The sequence below is a fragment of the Hevea brasiliensis genome, chromosome 10 (genome assembly GCF_030052815.1).
Source record: "Hevea brasiliensis isolate MT/VB/25A 57/8 chromosome 10, ASM3005281v1, whole genome shotgun sequence".
In the NCBI taxonomy this organism is placed as follows: Eukaryota; Viridiplantae; Streptophyta; class Magnoliopsida; order Malpighiales; family Euphorbiaceae; genus Hevea; species Hevea brasiliensis.
The window spans coordinates 38,186,014-38,200,954 of record NC_079502.1 but is presented as its reverse complement, the minus strand read 5'-3'; positions in this window follow the sequence as shown (position 1 = coordinate 38,200,954).

Sequence of the window (14,941 nt, the reverse complement as noted above, 5' to 3'; positions counted from 1 at the left end):
AATATTTGATGGATACTTATTACTTGAAAAACATTGCAAATGGTATGAAACCACAGCTATCATGTATATTGATTGAATTCCTCGCTAGTTTATCTAGTGGGACGAATTGACTTTGAATTCCCTCTTTGGCTGAAGTTTTGAGGTGTGTACTTGTTGAGAACGAATAGGATGAGTACTCATATTATTGCTAGCTAGCTATGTTATTCCTCACTAGCCATCGGCTTTTGGGACGAATTGGACTATGGAACCATGATTAAGTTATGTGTATAATTTATTGATAATTATTGTGATATTGTGAAATGGAGTTTAAATTCTTTATGAAATTCTTTGTCTTTTGAATTTAACTATGATTTTAAGTATCCATAGTTTGTATGATTTATGGCTTATGGTTTTAAATTGTACTTTCTTAATGTTGTGCACCATTGAGACATTGGCTCAGTGATAGCTTTTTCATTACTGTCACAGGTAGACAAACAGACAGAGCAGCAGAGTAGGCTGCTTGTGCCACATTTTGAGATTTCGCCAGGTATATCGAGTATACCATATTGTGTAGTTTTTGTTGTAATGTATGTGCACTGTATGCATATATTGTACTTGGTCTTGAGCAGTTGCAAACTAAAATTGTAAACTATTTTGGCGTATAAAAGTATTGTGATATATTTATCTTATCTTAGCTTTTAGAAACAATGGAAAATTGATTGTTGAACTGAGTTGATAAATGTTGAGAAATTTATTGTCTTGAACTGTTATTGGAGTTTGGGATTGAACAAATTATTGGAAGTGCTTTTTACAAGTTTTTGAAGAACTATTTTATTCAAAATACAGATAGCACTTTGCCAAAATTTTTATAAAAATTATTAATACTTCAAATGTATTATTTGGTTTCACTTCAGTTAAAAACTTTTTTAACACCTGTCAATAGTGCTCACCACTGTAAAAAGAAGTAAGAAAAGTTTTAAAATCCCTTGTAGTGTATTTAATGGTTATCAGTAGACGAAGTTTGATAATTTATTAGGTATACTATGGGATCATGTTATGCCTTACGGAGGGGTAGGGTGTGACAGGATTGTATTCCCTCTTTGGCTAAAGTGTTGAGGTGTGTGCCAGCTGAGGATGAATTGAATGAGTACTCATATATATATATATATATATATATAGATATATATGCTAGCTAGCCTTTGCATTCCCCATTAGCCTTTGGTTATTGGGACGAATTGGATAATCGTGTCATGATCAAAACTGTGTGACTTTTCAGAATTTTTGTTCTATGATTTATGGAATACAACTTGGTTTATTTAAGAAATTTTCTTGCTTTAAAAATAAAGCATGAATTTATATGTGTTAATATTTAAATTGATTTAATTTACGAAATTGTGATTATGTTAATGTGTAAGTTATTATTTTCTTTAAGTTATGCACCACTGAGTCTTTGGCTTAGCGATAGCTTGTTTATGCTGTCACAAGTAAAGAGACAGATAAAGTAGCAGAGTAGGCTACTGGTGATGTGGGGTGATCAGTATTTTGGAGTCATTACCGGGTATATAGATTATACCCTTGTAAATTTTCTTTTAATGTATATGTATCTGTGTGTATGTACATAATAGACTTAAGCAGTTGAATAAAGATTTTTGAAATTTTATTTTTGATCAGTGTAAATATTTGTAATGTAAACCTATTATTTCTTGTTAATGAAATGCTTAAGTTTCTTTTTGAATTTTTTAAATAATGAATTGCTTGAAATTGTGTTATTGAGATTGAATTGTATTGAAAATATTGGATTTGTGGTTAAGAAACATATATTGGGAGTGTTTTAACAGGTTTTTGAAGAACTGTTTTCTCAAATTATAGATGGAACTCTGCCAAAATTTTTGTAAAATTTTTGAAATTCCGAATTAATAAAAAATTTGGCTCATGACATAAACCTTAAGTAAAGGCTTTTAATAACATTACCTTACAATTTAAAATGAATAGAGATTGGCTTAAAATCCCTTGTAGTATATGTAATGGTTTATCGGTAGGCAAAGTTCGGTAATTCATTAGGTATACTACGGAATCATGTTATGCCTTCCAGAGGGTTAAGGTGTGACATGTTTTAGTGATATCAGAACTTGTTTTTAAGGCATGTTTTGAATTGTGAATTTGAATATTTTCTTTGATAAGTACAACTGCTCAATGTCATTGATTAATACATATGGTGCATTACATTATAAATATGAATTAACGGAGGGAAATCTCCTTGTGTTGTTTATTCAGGAGATAAAATATCCTCTAATTGAATATGGAGGAAGGAGATCGCTCAGTTGAGCAATCAGTTAAGGCTGAGGCACAGGGAGAAGCCCCAAGTCTTCAGAATGCTAGTGGGTCAGCTGCACCAACCCCTCCCATGCAGTAATTCCCTGCACAGTTTGCCAAATAAATGGCTGCTTTGTTCCAAAAATTGGCTAGGAACATGCCAACCCAAGCCCCAATTCAAGCACCAGTAGTTCAACCACAGCCTCCAACCAGGCAGTATGACAAGTTGATCAAACATAGGGCTATTGAGTTTAAGGGTACAGTGAACCCTTTGGAAGCAGAGAAATGGTTAGAAAGAATGGAAAGGGTGTTTAAAAAGCTACATTGCAAGGAAGAATTAAAGTTTGAGTACTCAATCTCACTACCACAGGGGGATGCGTATGATTAGTGAAAAACCATCCCCCATAGTTTGGTGGAACCCCCAGTGTTGACATGGGATGACTTCCTCATAGAGTTCAGACAGAAATACATCCCCGACACTTATGTAGACATGAAGCTGCAAGAACTTTTAAGTCTGAAATAGGGGAACCGAATAGTGGCAGAGTATGAAAGGGAATTCTCCTGCCTGAGCCACTATGCGGGGAGCTTACTCACTACCAGTAGAGAAAGATGTAAACGGTTTGAGACCGGGTTGAAGCCTAGTTTGAGAATGCAAGTGGTTGGATTTCGGTATGATAACTTTTTTGAACTGATATCTCAAGCCCTAGAGTTAGAAAGGGTAGAATCAGAAGGGGCACCCATGAGAGAGAAGAAAAAAAAAGAGAAGAGTGAGAAGTCAGTGGATCAGAGTTCCAGTGGTAATACTGGTAAGAGGACAAACTTCGGGGGACAGAGTAGAAAAAAATTTGGTAGGGGAAGATTTTCGGGACAGAAATCACCTCGATCTGGTCAGTAGACGACCACGAGTTCTCTCTCTCCCCATCCATGTGAGACATGTGGTAAGAACCACAAAGGAGTATGTTACAAAGCCATCGAAGCCTGCTTTAATTGTGGTGGTACAGGACATTTTGTGAAGAATTGTATCATTCCTTGCAGATCTGGGCCACCTACCACCACTGAAGGGTCAGTCCAAGGTTCTGCTACAAGAGGTTCATAGCTAACTAGTAGAGAAAGAGGCAGAGGTAAGGGCAGTACCTCAGGCAGTCAAGGTATAGTTAATCAGTTAGAGCAAGGTAGTGCTCCAGCCAAAGTATACACTATGTGGCAGAGAGAAGAGGAGAAACATCTGATATTGTAGCTGGTACATTCTCTATCTTTGAACAAGATGTGTATCTACTATTTGATCCCAAATGTACTCATTCTTATGTTAGTGCTAGCATCACTTGTTTTATTGTTGTCCCTTATGTGAAAATGGATTTTGAGGTGCTAGTAACTAGTCCGTTAGGACAAGAGGTTAGGGTAATAGAATGTATAAGGATTGTCCTTTGGTGATCCAAAGACACACTTTTCTATTCGATTTGATAGAAATGCCCTTCAGAGATTATGATATCATCTTGGGCATAGATTGGTTAGCCAAGCATCATGCTATGATTGACTGTACACTGAAGACAATCACTTTTGGTCTTCTTCAGTATGGTGATGTGGTAATACATGGGGAAAGATAGTTATTGCCATCAAATCTCATTTCAGCTGCACTTGCTAGAAAAATGATTCGGAAGGGGTGTGAAGCATATTTGGCCCACGTGATAGACACCCAAGTAGGGAGTCCAGCATTGAGGAACATTCCTATCGTATGTAATTTTCTGGACATGTTTCCTGAAGAATTATCAGGGTCACCTCCGAAAAGAGAAGTGCAGTTTGAAATAGAGGTTGTGCCTGGTGTAGACCCAATCTCCATTACCCCTTATAGAATGGCACCTGCTGAGTTGAAGGAGTTGAAGGTGCAGTTACAAGAATTGCTTAACAAGGGCTTCATTCGCCCTAGCGTGTCACCTTGGGGAGCACCAGTTCTATTTGTCAAGAAGAAAGATGGTACTCTTCATCTGTGTATCAACTACAGACAGTTGAATAAGGTGACTATAAAGAATAGATATCTGCTGCCTCGCATAGGTGGCTTGTTTGATCAGTTGAAGTGTAACGCCCTCACTTTAGACAGTCCGTACATTCTACTATTCCGGCAACAGATGTCTGTTCGGAGGTCAGAATGTCTGAAACTATATTTAAACTAGAGTGAGAAGTCATAAATAACTCAAATAATGATAAGAAAAATTAAGAAAAAATTTAAGAAATAAAATATAACAAAGTTAAATGAGCCGTAGCTCCAGCGATGGGTAAACTACCGGGAAGCTACTGTGAAAACAATTAGCTACCCTAGACCCATAAAGAAGCCCTGTGAAATAATTTTTAGGACTCCAGAGAAGAGTTATTGAGAGTTTGATGGCAATAGAATGCCAAGGAAATGCTCAGAGAATTTTCTAAATCGGTACAGACAACTTTAGCTCAAAAAGCTAAACGAAGGGCATTTTGGTCATTTCACCTTCAGAGATGATTATTGACCAACTTATCTATTTAAGTAAGTGAATTATATGACATAAAATATAAATAAATATTGCTAAAAATTTAGTTAAAAATGAATAGAAAAGGAAAGAAATAAAAAAAAGAAATTAAATTGATTTATTACCTAAGCATGACATGGGATGATGTCATTAAAAATTTTCTAACTAATCAAAATGCAATAAGCTCTCTTAAAATAATTAAAAGAGATAAAGACCAAGAAAAAAAAAAATCATTTCTCCTTCTTCCTTCTTCAGCTTGCCGAACCAGCTCTCTTGATGTTCCACCATTGCCATTTCAACAAAGCTCCAATTTCCATCTTAAATCACCATAAAACCCTATCTGATCTTCACTAAATTTAATCTTTATCGCTTGGGTAAACTTGAGGCAGCAAAAAGAAGAGGAAATAAAGAAAGTTTAGCAAGTTGGAATTTGCTTATTAAGAGGTTTGTGTCCAAACTTTCATCTCTCTCTCTTAATTCTTGTTTAGGGACATGATTTAAGTTGAATTTGTAAGAAAATAGAATGAAATTTATATGTATGTACCCCCCAAGATTTCGGCAGCTGTGGGATTGTTAGGGTTTTGATGATTAGTTAAATTGTAAATGGAGTTTGGAGACCCCTTGACATGAATTTAATACTTAGAGCATTAAATTGGAATTTGGGAATTAAGGTTTTGAGCAAAATTAGGATTTTGCTCATGTCAAGGTGAATGAACATTTTAATGGTTAATTAGTGACCATTTGGTAAGGTTTGACCACAAAATGAAGTGAATTGCGGCATTTGATTGGGGAATTGGTAGGCTGCCTTGTGGTTGTGAATTTGGACCCTTGGAGTCCAGTGTGTTTGGGCAACCCTAATTAGAATTGTGTGTCCAATTGGTACAAGGCCAAGTGGGAGTGAAACTAGACACATAATGACACATTTTTTATGAAGAGATCCTACCCAGAAAACCAACTTTGGATGACTTAAAAATTGACCAAATCTGGGTAACCAATTCTTAACCTCGTAAAAGTGACCAAAAGAATAGTATTTGTTTATTTAGCCATAACTTTGTGTAGAAATGTCTAATTGACATGATTTTTATGTCAATGGAAAGCTTAGACAATTTAGAACAACTTTCATGAGGAATATAAACCAAAATTCTAACTATAACCTAATGAAATTGTCCACCAAAGTTAGGACACCAAAACTGCCAAAACAAATTTCTGCCCAGAAATTCTAGGTAATGGCCAATCCGACCAGCCATGGGAAAAAATGGCATAACTTGAGCTAAAAAACTCCAAATGGAGTGATTCAAAAAAGGAATTAAAGAAGGCACAATAAGGAATAACTTTGATGAAGAGGGTATAGCCAAATTTTTACTGTAGATAGGCCTAATAGAACAATGAACTTAGGTAACCCAAAATTGAAAATTTATGATAATGTCCATTGGGCTTGGAATTGAATTTGGCAACCAAGGCCAACACATATAATATTCAAAATGTGGTATGTTGGTGTCATTAGAACTAACATACCCATTGATTATGAAAAGGTCAATATTTTGGTTGACTAGCAAGATGAATAGTAACTCCTAAATATCAAATGTAATGAATTACACAAATAACTTTGTAATATGCCCTAGTATGCCTAGTATGATTGGTTTGGATAGGTTGGCATGCCAATAGGGTTCTGATAGCAGTACTGCATATGACATTATGCCATTCTGTGATTTATGGCATTTCCTGCCATTCTGTGATATTATGGCCTTGGCCTTGTGCCCGATGCTTATTACGGCTTATTAGTTGTTCTGTTACACATGTGGAGACACTTTGTGACCGATGGTGTGATGGCCTGAGGTACTTGGTACTCAGTGCTAGTTTACTTGTTTATCCAATCCAGTCGACTGATATAGGTTACTTGGGTAACCAAATTAAGTCTTAACAAATTATTACCAAGTAATGAACATAAAAGTACTAAATACATAAAAATATTAATAATTACCAAAGATTTTAGTTTGCATGAAATAGCAACATAATATCTGTATATTTATTTATTTGGTTTATTTTTATTTTATATGGCACCACTAAGCTGTATTGCTTAGTGCATTGCTGTTTGCCACACGTAGGTACTGGAGACAGTAATAGAGAGCCCAGCAGACTTCAGACTGGGTGAGATTATAGATCTACATGAGTCCAGAGTCACCTCCATTACAGTGCATCCTTGGTAGGACCCTTAGGCATCTTTTGGATTTTGTATTTTGCATTTTGTAATAAATATTAGTTTTTGTTATGGTAAATATAAACTCATGTAATTATATGATGATGTAAGCATCTGTAAATTTTATTACTTAATAAAACTTGAGTATTTCTCCATAAAATTGTGTTTAATTATGATATGAATAAAATTATAAAATTTTGTTGAAATGTTGAGATTTTGAGAAATATTATGATTTTGTTGATGGATATTGGAGTTGATGATATGAACAATATACTGGGAGTATTTTTAACAGGTTCAGAAGAACTATTTTTCCAATTTATAGCCGGCACTCTACCGGATTTTCTGTAAAATTTACAGAAATCCTAAATTAATCAAAATTTCAATGAATGACATAAATGTTAGAAATTTCACCTAAAAAAAAGCTTTTTAATAAATAATATAAGAATTGGAAATTGTAATAAAATAAGATATTGTGTTTAATTATGATATGAATGAAATTATAAAATTTTGTTGAAATATTGAGATTTTTGAGAAATATTATGATTTTGTTGATGGATATTGCAGTTGATGATATGAACAATATGTTGGGAGTATTTTTAACAGGTTCAGAAGAACTGTTTTTCCAATTTATAGCTGGCACTCTGCCAGATTTTCTGTAAAATTTACAAAAATCCTGAATTAATCAAAATTTCAACAAATGACATAAATGTTAGAAATTTCACCTAAAAAAAAGCTTTTTAATAAATAATATAAGAATTGGAAATTGTAATAAGATAAGATAAAATGCTCTGGCACTCTGTGTGACATGTCTTGCTCGACTATACTATAGACGGGTAAGAGGTGTCATATGAAGGGTGCAGCTGTGTTCTCCAAAATTGATTTAAGATTGGGCTATTATCAGTTGAAGGTGCAAGAGCAGAGCATTCCAAAAACTACTTTTAGAACTCGATATGGCCACTATGAGTTTTTGGTTATGCCATTCGGGTTAACTAATACTCTAGCTGCTTTTATGGACCTGATGAACACTATATTCAGGCCATATTTAGATTAGTTTGTTATGGTGTTTATTGATGACATCTTGGTGTATTCAAAGAATGCAGAGGAGCATGATAGGCACATGAGGATTGTGTTATAGACCCTAAGGGAGAAATAGTTGTATGCCAAGTTATCGAAGTGTGAATTTTGGCTGAAAGAAATTGCTTTCTTGGGGCATTTTGTGTCAGTTGAAGGCATTAAGGTAGACCCCAACAAGGTAGAAGCTATCCTTAATTGGAAGCCACCCAGAAATATTGCAGAAGTTTGCAGTTTTCTGGGTTTAGCTAGTTACTACCGCCGCTTTATAAAGGGGTTTTCTATGTTAGCATCTCCATTGACCAAGCTGCTTCGGAAAGATGTAAAATTTTAATGGACTGATAAATGCTAGCATAGCTTTGATGAGTTGAAGAGATATTTGACTGAAGCTCGAGTCCTAACTTTACCTACACCGGGTAAAGAATATGCTATTTATAGTGATGCTTCTCACAATGGGCTAGGCTGTGTACTGATGCAAGACTGAAATGTCATTGCTTATGCATCTCGTCAGTTGAAAACCCATGAGAGAAACTATCCTACACATGACTTGGAGCTTGCTGCTATTATATTTGCTCTGAAGATCTGGAGACACTATTTGTATAGTGAGAAATGCTATATCTACACAGATCACAAGAGCTTGAAGTATTTGGGCACACAAAAGAGCTGAATTTGAGGCAGAGGAGATGGTTGGAACTGATTAAAGACTAAAATGCTTGATAGATTATCAGCCAGGAAAAGCAAATGTAGTAGCCGATGCCTTAAGTCGCAAGACTATGGCTAGTTTAAATGTTTCTCCTTTATCCATGTTACACGAGTTGAGGACATTACATGCTAATCTGGAGATAGATAATGAGGGACAAATGATAGTTACCTAGTAAGTAAAGCTAATGTTGACTGATCAGATAAAAACGATAGCATTGAATGATGAAAAGTATGTGAAATTGATGGAGGAAGCTCGGGATGGCAAGAAACCTAAATTTTCAATGAATGGTGATGGTTTACTATCACAACAGGGCAGAGTGTGCATTCCAAATGATGTGGAATTGAGGCAAATCATTATGAAGGAAGCACATGACTCTCTTTTTGCTATGCACCTTGGTGGGATTAAAATTTATATAATGGTAAAGGAGCACTATTGGTGGATGGGTATGAAGAAGGATATAGTTGAGTATGTTGCCAAATGCCTGACTTGTTAGCAAGTAAAGGCAGAACACCAAGTGCCAGCTGGTTTGCTATAGCCATTGCCAATTTTCGAGTGGAATTGGGAACAAATCACTATGGATTTTGTAATGGGACTTCCTAGAACACAGAAGAACCATGATATAGTATGGGTCATTGTGGATAGATTGACCAAATCTGCTCACTTTCTGCCAATGAAGATGGACTATAGCCTCGACAGATTGGCTAAACTGTACATTGATGAGATTGTGAGACTTCATAGAGTGCCAGTATCGATTATGTCAGATAGAGATCCAAGATTCACTTTTAGATTCTGGGATAGTTTGTAAAATGCCTTGAGAACTAGATTAAACTTCAACACTGCATTCCACCCATAGACAGATGGCCAGTCTGAAAGGGTAATTCAGATCTTGGAGGATATACTACAGGCTTGTGTGATTGAGTTTGAAGGTAGTTGTGACACGTACTTACCTTTGATAGAATTTGCTTACAATAATAGTGATCAATCAAGCATTGGGATGCCTCCATAAGAAGCTTTGTATGGCAGGAAGTGCAGAACTCCTTTGTGTTGGGATGAAGTAGGTGAAAGGAAACTGATTGGCCCAGAAATTGTTCAACAGATAGAGAAGAAGATTAAGCTTATCAGAGATAAAGTCAAGGCTGCATCAGACCATCAAAAGTCCTATATTGATATGAAAAGAAGAGACATTGAGTATGCAGTAGGTGATAAGGTATTCCTCAAGGTTTCTCCTTGGAAGAAAATTATAAAATTTGGCAGAAAGGGAAAACTGAGTCCTCGCTTCATTGGGTCGTATGACGTTCTAGAAAGAGTGGGTCTTTTGGCATATAGATTGGCACTACCTATAGAGTTAGAAAGGATACATAATTTCTTCCATATCTATGCTGACGAGGTACATATCAGACCCATCTCATGTTTTACCAGTAGAAGAAATTGAAGTGCATCTAGACCTCACTTATGAGGAAGAGCCTATAAAAATTCTGGCACATGAGGTGAAACAGCTGAGGAACAAGCAAATACCACTGGTTAAGGTGCTGTGGAACCATCATTCCGGCCAGGAGGCCACTTGGGAGCGCGAGGAGAATATGAGGAGACAATACCCACAGCTGTTCAGAGACTAAAACCAGGTAAAATTTTGGGACAAAATTTATTTAAGAGGGGGAGAATTATAACACCCCCATACTAAGTAGTTTATACATTCTACTGTTTCGGTGACTAGTATATGTCCGGACAGTCAGCATGTTTAGAACTGTATTTATGCCATCTAGAAAAGTCATAAATAAAAATTAATAGAAATTATATGAAGGTGAAATGGAAATAAGAAAAATAAAGTATAATAAGTTAAATGAGTCGGCGATGGGTGACCGAGTTGGGAAGTGACTGCGAGTTTAGTTGCTGCCCTAATTTCATGAGGAACCCTAGGATACCCCAGGCCTAAGGACAATTGCGAAGCTAATAGTATTATGAAAACCACAAAAAAGAATAGAGAACAAGCTCAAATAATTAAATCAGAGTTTAGGAAGTAACTCAGTGCTACTAAAAAAATCAACCAGACAAATAAAGGGCAATTTGGTCAATTCACCCTTAGAGGTGACTCTTGGCCTAAATGTTCATTAAAATGTAGGAAATTAAAATTATGAAAAATAGATTAAAAGTGAAGAGATGTATGGAAGAAATGAAGAAGAAAAGAAAATTTTAATATTTAAAATGATTATGACATCACCCAAACGCAAGCATGACTTAATTAATAAAATTATATTTTTAATTTATGAAAATTAAGGGATAAATATCATAAAAATAAGACAAAAAAAATTAAAAACACAAATTGGGTCTTCTTCTTTAAGCTAACCGAATTCTCTCTCTCTCTACCTTACAAATCCTCCATTAATGGTTATTTCAAGCTCCCTAAACTCAAATTTCACTTCACAAATTTTAGAGTTTTCAACAAAAACTTGCTAACTACCCTTGGTTAGGAAGATTGAGAGGAAGAATTTCTAAGAAGAGTGAAAGATTTGAAGAGTTGAAAGGAGTTAATAGAGGTAAGTCTCTTTCTCCTAAGTTAAATTGATTATTACTTATGGAAATGTTGAGAGCAAGTAGAAATTCACTTAAAAATTGAAAAATTATGCATGTTGGAAAGAGATGAAATTTTGGCCAGCCATGAAACTCTAGGGTTTTGAAGTGTTTCAATCTAATTAAACATGAATTTGAACTTGTTGGGAGTAGTAGACATGATTGAGATAGTTAGTATGCATGATTGGTGACAATTGGAAAAATTAGGGTGTATGATGATTAGGGTTTTGGGGTAAATTAGGGATTTTTGAGAATTGATGACCAATTGATGTTTTGATGCTTAATTTTGGTCATTTGGTATGCTTATAATTGTAATTGATTATTGGAATTGAGATAAGTTATGAATGTTGAATGGTTGAATTCTGGACTAATGAGTCCAGCTAGGTTAATAAGCCATAAGTTGAATTGTGTTGTTCCAATTGATGTGAGGCCAATTGAAGATAAAATTAGGGTCATAATGCTACATTTTTTTATGGAGAAACCTTGCCCAAAAACTGGCCATAAGTTAGTCTAAAATTAGATTGAATCTGGAACTGGTACCCTGATTCTGGGCAGAATTAACCAAATAAACAGTACATGTTCAAATGGTTATAACTTTGTGTAGAGAGATCCAAATGACCTAATTTTTAAACCATTGGAAATCCTAGACATATTAGAACAACTTTAATGAAGAACAGAAACTCAAATTCTGACCATAACCTAGTCAAATTGCTAACCAAAGTTAGGTCACTAAAACTGCCAGAGCTAGAATTTGCCTAGAAAATCTGGAAATGACCAAACCGGCTAGTTAAGGTAAAAATGCTATAACTTGAGCTACAAAACTCCAAATGGAGTGATTCAAAAAGGGAATTAAAGTAGAGATATTAAGGAACAACTTTGATGAAGAAAGTTTAGCCAAATTCTTACTGTAGATTAGTCCAATGGAATAGTAAACATTAGAGACAAAAAAAATAAAATTTTGAAATTTCTCTTAGGAAGGCTTAAATTATAATTGGCAACTAATGCCAACAAAATTGTGACCCAAAATGTGATAGGACCATGTGTTTAGAATTTGATACCTATTAATTCTGAAAAAGTCAATATTTTAAATGAATAGTAATGTAAATAGTAACTACAATAATATCAAATGCAAAGAACTCAATCCTTATAAGAATTTATAAGTAAAATTAAGTATGTAAATTTCAGTTGTTGGATTAATTAGTGAAATGATTTGGATGGACATTGAAATACTTTAATTATGTGTTTTAGTTGGTAAGGAGCTATCCAAGGAAGGAGGAAAGGTTGGATCAAGTCAAGACTAGTTAAAGAGGTTTGTGCATAACAACTGAATCTCTTTTGTTTTTCAAATTGAATTTGGTATTGAATGAGTTGTGAAAATAGTTTATGGTCTTTATTGTATTATTGAATACTTTGATTGATAAAAAATTATGTATTGCTAGCCCAATTTTGGGAAATTATTTGAATGAGATAAGAATGTGAATTGATGAATATTTTGATGCTTAGAAAATTATTGAAATGGTTTGAAACCATAGTTGTCATGACTATATGTTTGAATTCCTCACTAGCTTGCCTAGTGGGACGAATTGGATTGTATTCCCTCTCTGGCTGAAGTGTTGAGGTGTGTGCCAGCTGAGGACGAATTGAATGAGTACTTATATATATATATATATATATATATATATATATATATATATATATATATATATATGTGCTAGCTAGCCTTTGCATTCCTCATTAGCCTTTGGTTATTGGGACAAATTGGATAATCGTGTCATGATCAAAACTGTGTGACTTTTCATAATTTTTGTTTTATGATTTATGGAATAAAATTTGGTTTATTTAAGAAATTTTCCAGCTTTAAAAATAAAGCATGAATTTATATGTGTTAATATTTCAATTGATTTAATTTACAAAATTCTGATTATGTTAACGTGTGAGTTATTATTTTCTTTAAGTTGTGCACCACTAAGTCTTTGGCTCAGCGATAGTTTGTTTATGTTGTCGCAGGTAAAGAGACAAATAAAGCAGCAAAGTAGGCTGCTGGTGACATGGGGTGAGTAGTAATTTGGAGTCGCTACCGTGTATATAGATTATACCCTTGTAAATTTTCTTTTAATGTATATGTATCTATGTGTATGTACATAATAGACTTGAGCAGTTATATAAAGATTTTTGGAATTTTATTTTTGATCAGTGTAAATATTTGTAATGTAAACCTGTTATTTCTTATTAATGAAATGCTTAAGTTTCTTTTTGAATTTTTCAAATAATGAATTGCTTGAAATTGTTTTGTTGAGATTGAGTTGTATTGAAAATATTGGAGTTGTGGTTAAGACACATATATTGGGAGAGGTTTTTGAAGAACTATTTTCACAAATTATAGACGGTACTCTGCCAAAATTTTAATAAGATTTTTGAAATTCTGAATTAATAAAAAATTTGGCTCATGACATAAACCTTAATTAAAGGCTTTTAATAAGTATTCAACATTACCTTACAATTTAAAGTGAATAGATATTGGTTTAAAATTTCTTGTAGTATACTTAATGGGTTATTGGTAGATGAAGTTCATTAATTCATTAGGTATACTATGGGATCATGTTATGCCTTATAGAGGGGTAAGGTGTGACATTGAAAATATAAAGACATTACCTGTATGAGGAGAAATGCTACATATACACAGATCATAAAAGTTTGAAGTATTTGGGCACCCAGAAAGAGTTGAATTTGAGACAGAGAAGATAGCTAGAATTGATAAAAGACTATGATTGCTTGATTGACTACCAGCCCAGAAAAGCTAATATTGTGGCGGATGGCTTAAGTCGTATGACCATGGCTAGCTTGAGAGTTTCACCTTTGTTCATGGTGCATGATTTGAGGGCATTACATGCAAATTTGGAGTTAGATGATGAGGGACATGTGGTGGCTACTTAGCAAGTGAAGCCAATGTTGAGTGAATAGATTAGAACAGTAGCTCAAAACGATGAAAAGTACTTAAAATTAGTAGAAGAAGCTCGAGATGGCAGGAAACTAGAATTTTCAGTGAATGATGAAGGCTTATTGCAATTGTAGACACCATATTTTAGCTGACCTCCGAAGTCAAGGAACTTTTAAACTTTTAACTTTATTATCCACTCTTAACCGATGTCCCCAATCACAAATAGCCTTTCCACAATCACCAATTGCTTGTCCCTGGAACAAACTGACCTCACGCTTAAGTTAGATTATTTTCTGATCTCCCAGTTTTTGTCAGATGAGTTCGAAACAATATCGGCTCTGCGAATCACCCAATCTAGCCTACCAATGTTTTCCGATCTCTTTATGTGTAGATGTCACAGAATTTTATTTGACTAATGTTGTGATCGACCCTCCTGTATGAATTCCCCAGATATCCCTCAAAATGAAGTTAAGGTTTTTATCCAGTCTAATAATTGGTCCGACCTCAAAAGTTTCAAGCCAATGATAAATCTATGCAACTCTAATATTTTAAAGTTTCATTCGGTATTTGGTCATGACTTAGTCTGATCTCATGTTCATGTGTAATGTTTTTCTAATCTCTTATCTCCTCATTAATAGTCGCCTTCAAATTTAATGTTCAACAACATTTAATCAATT